An 8694-nucleotide genomic window follows, 5' to 3' on the forward strand; every position below is an offset into this window, starting at 1 on the left:
TTTAATTTGTTCATAGACTGAGGCAGGGGGGAAGGGGCAGACTTCTGTTAAAGGGGCCCCTCAGGCCTCCTAAAGGTTTTCAAACTGTGTTTTTAATTGGGAGCTGGATTTGGGGGCAGGGCTGTTAGCTTTTGGTAGCTCAGACTTATAAATTGTAGAAAGCAAGGTAAGCCCAAACCTCTGCTTCCCCCACACTACTTTAATCTCAAGTGAATGATTTGCTACAGGCTAAGTTTTAATTACAGTGCTGTGGAGTTTAAACTTAAGGTTTAATTCCGTCCTTGATGTAACTCAGTTTCTATTTATTGCAGCTTTACATACCAACTGCAACATTTAATTTGTAACATATCTTTACTCTGAGCTAAATTCCACCCAGCTCCAGGCCACCACGGGGCTGATGTTTTCTGGGACATTTGCCTATCCACAGGGGTGGTTTTGGTTAGGCACAAAAGGGCAGCAGTGAGTTGGTCAGAAAAGTCTGTCCTTTATTACTAGACAGTGACTGTGCAAAATCAACAGAAAATTAAAAGCCCTGCTAGCACCTTTTATAAAAGAGTTGGCTGCTCTGGTGAACAGCAGAGTTTCTCACGGTTATACAAAGGGATCAGATGAATTACTTGAGTAACCTGTTCACAGCCTTGCTATTTGAAGAAGCTCTTGGCCTCAGGGACACCACCTTGGTCCTGGAGGGAGTCTTGATAAACCTTCTCCATTGTCAGGAGATAGCATTATGGAAGCAATCTCATAGAGCTGTGTTTCCAATATGGTAGCCACCAGCCTTATGTAAATTTAAATTTAATTTAAACTTAATTAAAATTAATGCAACTAAAAATTCAGTTCCTTAGTCACACAAGTCACATTTCAAGGGTTCCACAGCTACTTCTGGTTAGTGACTACACATTTGGACATTTCCATCATGGTGGAAAGTTCTTTTGGACAGCAATGCCTTAGATTATACTAGTACTACAATGAGTTTTAACCTAGTCTACACTGGGTCATAACAGACCACTCTGTAACCTTGCTGATCTGAATGTCATTGTCAGAAGCATTTGAACCAGAGCAATTCCATCTTTAGGGGCTGGAGGAAATGAGGCTGAGACCTGTTGGGCTGCATTCCCAGAAAGTTAAGGCATTCTAAGTCACAGGCTGAGATAGGATGTTGGCATAAGATACAGGTCATAAAGACCTTGCTGATACAACAGGTTGCAGTAAAGAAGCCAGCTAAAACCCACCGAAACCAAAATGGCGATGAGTGTGACCTCTGGTCGTCTTCACCGCCATACTCCCACAAGCGCCACGACAGTGTATAAATGTCATGGCAATGTCAAGAAGTTACCCTATTGGTCTAAAAAAGGGAGGCATGAATAATCCACCCATTGTTTACCCTATAATTTTAAAACACCATGAAAATGGGCAACCGGCAGCCCTTAGGGATGCTCTGCCTACGGTGTAGCCATTCTTGGTCCCTTTACTTTCCTAATAAACTTGTTTTCACTTTACTCTATACACTTGCCCGGAATTATTTCTTACATGAGATCCAAGAACCCTTGGGGTCTGGATCAGGACCCCTTTCCAGCAACATCTTTCTGGTGAATCTCAAAGGGATGATACTGAAGAGACCCCCGACCCAAAGGAAAATCATCTGCATGCACCAATTGACTGACTTTGGGTAAATGGGGTGCATGTAACTGGATAAAGGATGGGACTGGGTTAGAGGCCCAACTTAGGGGAGTTAGAGTCTCTCCCACGGCAGGGTGGGTTAAAGGCTCCTATTAATGAAAGGCAAGGATGCTTGATCAAACTTGGGTTCAAGGCTCAACTTAGGAAGGTTAGAGTCATTCCTAGGATTTAGGGGTTACAGGCCCCTCTCAGTAAAGTCTCACTCAGCTAAGAATGGGTTTGGCACTATGGAATGTTAACTACTATTCTCTTTGGATTAATCTGTCTTGCACTTGTTGCTAAGGGCTATGGGTGACAGGATTAGGCATGTCCAGGACCACAGGACGTGGGGAGATTTTTCCTCCCCTCAAAAAGGGAAACTTGAGAGCTGATGGGACTGCCAGAAAAGATCTCTTCACTACTGACAAGTGGCCACCTGAACTTTTCAATTTCACTGCAATAGGCGGGTCTTTCTCTGGCCTCCCTGAGCTCTTCACTTTCCCAACCCTGCCACAGGCAATGCTTTGCTCTCTGTGCTTTCCCTTTCTTATCTTTTCTGTTACCCAGGGCCATCATCTTGCCCAGAGCCAACAAGTTGAAACTCCTTGTCAGAGACTGGATTAACAATGATGGCGTCCAATGGGGGACAAGTATGAGCCTTGCCAGTTTGATACTGGGTGCTAAGCCGAGGGGCTAATGTCTGTGTTTTGTCACATGTATTTTGCTCTGGCCAGAATGGAAAATCATTTTCCTTTGTGTTGCAGCTTAGCTCCCAGGGCTGTGGTCCAGCCAGCCCAGTCACTAGGGCCGCTCAGGGAAAGGGAACCCAGAATCCTGGGATGCCAATAAAATGGTAAAAATTTCTTACCAGTCAGACTTCTAGCCTCTTTTTCTCTCTCTCCCCACCCCACTTTCTCTCTCTCTCCTTCTCCCAACAAGTTGAATGAATGGTAAAAAATCACTGTTTAGGTACAAATCCTCTGTCAAGGATTTATCCTCTGTTAGGTAAAAATCCTCTGTAAAGTTTTGATTAGTGGGAAAAAGGATTTGTGAGGCTAGTCTTAAACTGTGGTGAATCTGGTATGCTGTGTGTGTCTTCCTATATTGTTCTGTCACAAAAGAGGGAAAGAGGGGTACTCTAGGATAGAGTGCGAGCCTAGGACTCCTATAAGCCCACTGTTTAAGAGGGCGCAGCAAACTGGTCAGTTAAAAACTTTGCTGCACATCCCTGAAAAAAAAAAACAAAATAAAACTGGATGACATTTCCCTATTGTCTTGCATATCCTTGGAAACTTGACTTCATAATCATGTGACTGTGCTTCTCTTTTCCCAGTGGCAGCATGGGTTCAAGGTTCAATTCCTGCTTTAGGAAATGAGTCCTTTATCTTCTGCCTGTCTGTGTATTTATATGTGTTGTATGTGTAATATAAAAGAGCTTTGATTCATTGGCTTACAAATAATAGGTGCTTAAATCAAGTATTGTCCGAAAAGTAAAAAGTGTAATGTCTTTTAGTTCAGGTGACTTTTTTAAAGATTATTGATAAAATAAAAATATCTTCAAAAATATAAACATCTGGTCTAAATTATGCAAGTCAGATACTAGCTTCGCTAAATATTTTGAGGTCATAAACTGCTTCTTTGACTTTTGAAAACTGTTCAGCTTACCAATTTTGGAGCATGAGATTCTAGATAAGTCCTGGGGACATGTGGAGAGTCATGCCCTCCAGCTATGCTGGAAACAGTCAGACCTTCTGGTGTCCTAGGCTCGGCACCTAGTACATAATTAAAATCCCTTGCTTACCAAGGTTTTTACCAAAAGTAAAAGTTGCTAAGAGTTAACACTGTAACGTGTATTTGAGACTACCAAGGGAACAGTTCTACACACAAGGTGTATAAGAAAAGTAGAATATACTTTTGATAAAAAGATTGTAAGAAGTCATAGGAATGTGGATTTTTCTGCCTAGATTAAAGGGTTAAAGGACTGTTTTAAGTTAGGATAAAGCTAAAAGTTTGAATGACTTGTGGAAGGTTTGTAAAAAATTAATTGTAAAAGAAATTCTGTGTGTGGACATTGACTAAAGTTAAAGAGGTATTATTCAGTTTTTCTGTAAATTAAACATTGGAATAAAAGCACAACAGGTTTTTCTCAGAACACTAAACTGCTCTTTCACAAAAAAAAGTAAAGGGTTATACAAGGTTTATGAAAATCTTACCTTATGGTCAAACTGATTAAGATTGAATACATTTGTCTATAAAGTTTTATTAAGAATTGGATTTAACATTAATAGTACACTAATGCAAAGGTAAAACTTGGCTTATTTGGTATAAAAATCATAACAGGAAGCATTATCAAATGTGAAATAATGTTTGGCTTTCTTTGGGATATATTTGTATAGTTGTGTTATTGGTATGTGTTCCAAAATTATAAGAAGCTCCTATAATTCTAACATAGCTTAGGGTATGTTGTTAATAGTTACAATTGTTATGTAAAATTTGGATGCCACAGAAGTAACCAAATTTCCTTATCAACTGTGACTTTAATGGTGGCTGTCCTAAGACTTTTTATCATCCACAGACAATTGTTGTCTTGTTTTAATCTTCTTCAAAATATGGTTTATAATCAACTATAGAACTCTGACAGGTGCTATTGAATGCAGGTTTCTGATAACGTTGGGGATTGTGACATTAGAGGAAGAAACTTTCAGCACTCTCACAAAGAGCTGAAGTGTTCATGACAGAACAGGAGTTCTGTTCAATCAGTACAGGAGTCAACTGCATGAACTGAACTAATAAAAAACTGAAGTAATATTTTTTCTTTTACTTTTTTGCTTAAAATATTGTTGATCCTTTTTGTTTTCCAGGGCCAAGAAAACTTTTCTTTTGAGTTATTTACAGCTTTTAACAATTGAGTAAACTATACTTCTGTGAAAAAAATTTAGAGCATATTTGTTTCTCTCTACCTGGTTTCACCAGAATTTGGAAACTATTTGAGAGTATCTTAACTTATGGCAATATAGTTATTTGCATAAGTGCAGTAAGAATCTGTTTTCTTTTCTAATAGAATACAATTTGAGAAACTGGTTATTTTACCAAGGCTTTGACTGGAATGGTGTGTTTACCAAGGAATCAAACTTGACTTAAAGAGCCAAGAAAAGCCCCTTGAAAAAAACTAGCCTTATACCTTGTCTACACAGTCCCTGTACAGGGTTCCTGACCTGTGGTAAGTAAAGAATGTCACCTTCTGAAAGGTCCAGGAGCCCCAAGTTATCTTGGGGTCTCAAAAGGAGAGGAATTTACTCAACTCATAGGTATTTGGGGTACAAACCCATGGCTAGGCTTGGCTTTAAAAAAGTCTTATCTGAGATCCCCTCTGTGGAACAAAATTTCGTCAAAGACAAATTTAAAAGCCTATGTGAAAAATAATTATTCTTGCTGTACTTTATACAAATAATCAGGCCAAGTATAATAAAACAAATTAGTCTTACCATGATTTGCCTCTAGTAAAAATGGGAAACTAAAGAGAGAAAAATTATGTTTCAAGAATTGTGGTATACCTGTTATTAAGTTCTAGTCTCATCAGTTGATTTTAAGTTTTTTTCCGTAATTTAGGCTAACCCTGTTCATTCTTGTGAACTAACCAGTGATCTCTTGACTGCTGCTCAGAAGAAACAAGAGGGATGGGTAATGTAAAAATTTGGATCAATATTCTAATTCTGGGCATGTATTGGAATCAACTAGTAACCTCGTATCAGCTTGGTTCCAATATTTGCCCAGTTCATGAAACGCCTTATTTAGTTTACTTGGGATAATTTTACTTATTTTGTTTTACTGTTTTGGAATACATTGCTATTGTACTCTTTGTGTAGAAATGCTGGACAAGCTTACTAAATGTTTTCTTAAATTGAGCACTTTTTAGTCTTCTAGATATCATCTTTTGTCAGAACTCAGAGTTATGAACGGCCCTTGCCATACCAGTGCTTTCTGATTGAGCTCCTCTCTACTCTGAAGGCAAGAGACCCAATAGTTAGACAGGAATGGCATTGCCCCTATTCAGCATGAAGAAGTTACAGAAGATGCATCTTTATCCCTCTGCAACCCTTAGGATTAAGGGTTTTCTTATAAAAGGGAGGGGGGGAAATGTTAGAGGTGTTTGAACCAGAGCAACTCCATCTTGAATAGGGGCTGGGTAAAATGAGGCTGAGACCTACTGGGCTGCATTCCCAGATGGTTAAGGCATTCTGTGTCATAGGATGAGTTAGGAGGTCAGCACAAGATACAGGTCATAAAGATCTTTCTGATAAACAGGTTGCAGTAAAGAAGCTGGCTAAAACCCACCCAAACCAAGATGGTGATGAGAGTGACCTCTGGTCATTCTCACTGCTACACTACCACCAGTGCCACGACAGTTTACAAATGCCATGGCAACATCAGGAAGATACCCTATATGGTCTAAAAAGGAGAGGCATGAATAATCCACCCATTGTTTAAGCATATCATCAAGAAATAATGATAAAAATGGGCAACCAGCAGCCCTCAGGGCTGATCTGCCTATGGAGTAGCCATTCTTTTATTCCTTTATGTTCTTAATAAACTTGTTTTCACTTTACTCTGTGGACTTTCCCTGAATTCTTTCTTGTGTGAGGTCCAAGAACCCTCTCTTGGGATCTGGACTAGGATCCCTTTCCAGTAACATCATGATGCTCATTCTACGGATACAGACACTGAGGCAAGGGGAGGCTAACCTCTGTTGAATCAGTAAATACTGTTGAGTACAGAAGTTGCCTCCATATTCAGATATGTTCAATATACAAATCCCCACAGTTGCATATAATGCCACAAATCATCAATCATCATAACCTCTATTCCTAATTATAAACTTAGTCCCTATTCCAACATCTCTAACTAATTAACACTCTTGCTATTAGACCTACATCTTTGGTCAATATCTTTCTGTTTGCCTAATATTGTAAATATTGAGCAATGCAATACAGGTACAAGGCAAATAGATTATAAAGTCCATTGAACATCTTGAGAAAGAGGCAAGATTTCATGAAGTCCATAAAAGTAATGTTGAACAGCTCCAATCACACAGGAAGCCATTGGTACATCAGAATCTGTCAGAGGCAGAAAGATGAAAAAATACTTGCCACAAAGAAGACATAAGACGTACTTCCAAAGAGAATAATTTCAACAGCAAAGGACTAAGAAAAGTACCTGGGAAAATTGATCAAATTCTTTACTGTATTTGACCCTTTTTGTGGTCATTCTGAGAAAAATCAAATGTAAAGTGAAGGACTTCATATTGTGGTATTTTATCATCTTATCAGAAACACTAAACTCTTGGCCCCTAATCCCCATTTGTTTCTTTGGAAAATTAGAGTACAGTTGCAAATATAACCTAAATTTATTTAAAAAATAAGCCCAGTTTCATACTTTCCACTTTATTTAGAGAAAAATATTCAAAATAATGTTTTATTATTTTCTATAAACATTTGGTTCTTTTTCTGACCTTTCTTCTTAGAACAAGGCCCTCCTTATGATGCTCCTCATAACAGCCAGCAGCAGTAGAAGGGAGATCAGAAGACTCACTTCTCAGGCGTCTGCCCTGCTCCCTCCCACTCCCACTTCTGGTGTGGAAGCAACAGAGCTGAGAGCTCTGGAGCAGCGGTAAACACTGTTTTAACTCAGAACTTGGAAAACCAAGCTGCAAAAATAGGGGAGTGGCCACCTTGGGAGAATACCAGATGAAAACTATCACACAAAGAGGTTTTTCATAAAGCATGACTGTCACTAATAATAGTAACAATAAGAATGTAAGAAGAAGAATAGGAGGATGGCAGCTACAGGAGGACATCAACTCATGAAAACCTCACTTCACAGTGTCAAGCAGGGGATTTTTCTCTTGGAAAGAAGAGAAAACTGAGCCCCAGAGGTGTTGTCTTCTCCAAGGTCACACACACACAAGTGAGACTTGAGTCCATTGCTACGGGACTCCAAAGCCCACACTCCTTCTACTGGCCGACCCCCACCCTTACTTTCTAAAAGACAGCAGGACACAGTTAGGGTCTAGGGATGCTGCCTGCTGAAGGAAGGCTTTCCTTGTTTGAAAAAAGCAATCCCTTTATATAATGTGTGTGTGTGTATCTATATCTATATCTAAACTCTATGGATATCTAAGATTTTGGCTGACACCTGCTACCAAGGGAAACCACAACAAATGGCAGAAAAATCAATGTACCAAGTGTCTGGGGTGTTATTATTGTGGCTGAAAGCAAGTAAAAACAATAAAAGAGACTGACATCTGGGTCAGTTAGGTCAAGTGGTATCAACCCCAATTACAGGTTCCTAGACTCCCTGGGCATAGCAATTCTTAAGCTAATATCTGAACCAAGACAAAGCTTAGGGGGATTTTTCTATCCACATCTGCAACTTGCTATGGAATAATCTATGGAAGAAAAAAATAAGTCCATTATAGGCTTGAGTCTAAAAATACACTTAACGAACCACTCATTTTGGTAAGATTGCTCTACATTGTAGCAGACAATGATGGGAAGAGGAACAAGGCGGAGAACTGGCCAGGGCTCCTGAAGGACAACATGCCCAAGCTTCCATTTCCACCAAAGGGGGCCACTTACTTTTTTCTTTTTCTTTTTTTTTTTTTTTTTTGAGACCGAGTCTCACTCTGTTGCCCAGGCTGGTCTTGAACTCTTGGCCTCAAGTGATCCTCCTGCCTTGGCCTCCCAAAGTGCTGGGATTACAGGCGTGAGCCACTGTGCCTGGCCTGGGCCTCACATCTTCCCCAGCAAAGTAGCCACATTTCCTGTGCATGGGCTGGGGGAGAGCATTTATTTCTTCTACACTGAGTACCAGTTGGTATTTATTTCTTGTATCATGCTTCTATTTAACACTATTTAAGTCAACTTTTCCCTCTTATATTAAGATTCCAGGACAGAAATTTGGCAGCAGAGAAGATGCCTTACCATACTTGTTTATGGCTAACTTGGAATTTCAAGGTCACACTGAGTATAAAAAGAC

General features: G+C 39.6%; 1 protein-coding gene across 1 annotated transcript in view; it reads right to left on the minus strand.

Moving 5' to 3' along the window:
- CACNA2D3 (calcium channel, voltage-dependent, alpha 2/delta subunit 3) overlaps positions 1-8694 on the minus strand; it is a gene marked incomplete at its 5' end in the record, with an annotated part of 947927 nt that overhangs the window by 84466 nt on the left and 854767 nt on the right. The window lies entirely within an intron of this gene.

This window comes from Colobus angolensis, unplaced genomic scaffold (genome assembly GCF_000951035.1).
Source record: "Colobus angolensis palliatus isolate OR3802 unplaced genomic scaffold, Cang.pa_1.0 Scaffold26, whole genome shotgun sequence".
In the NCBI taxonomy this organism is placed as follows: domain Eukaryota; kingdom Metazoa; phylum Chordata; class Mammalia; order Primates; family Cercopithecidae; genus Colobus; species Colobus angolensis.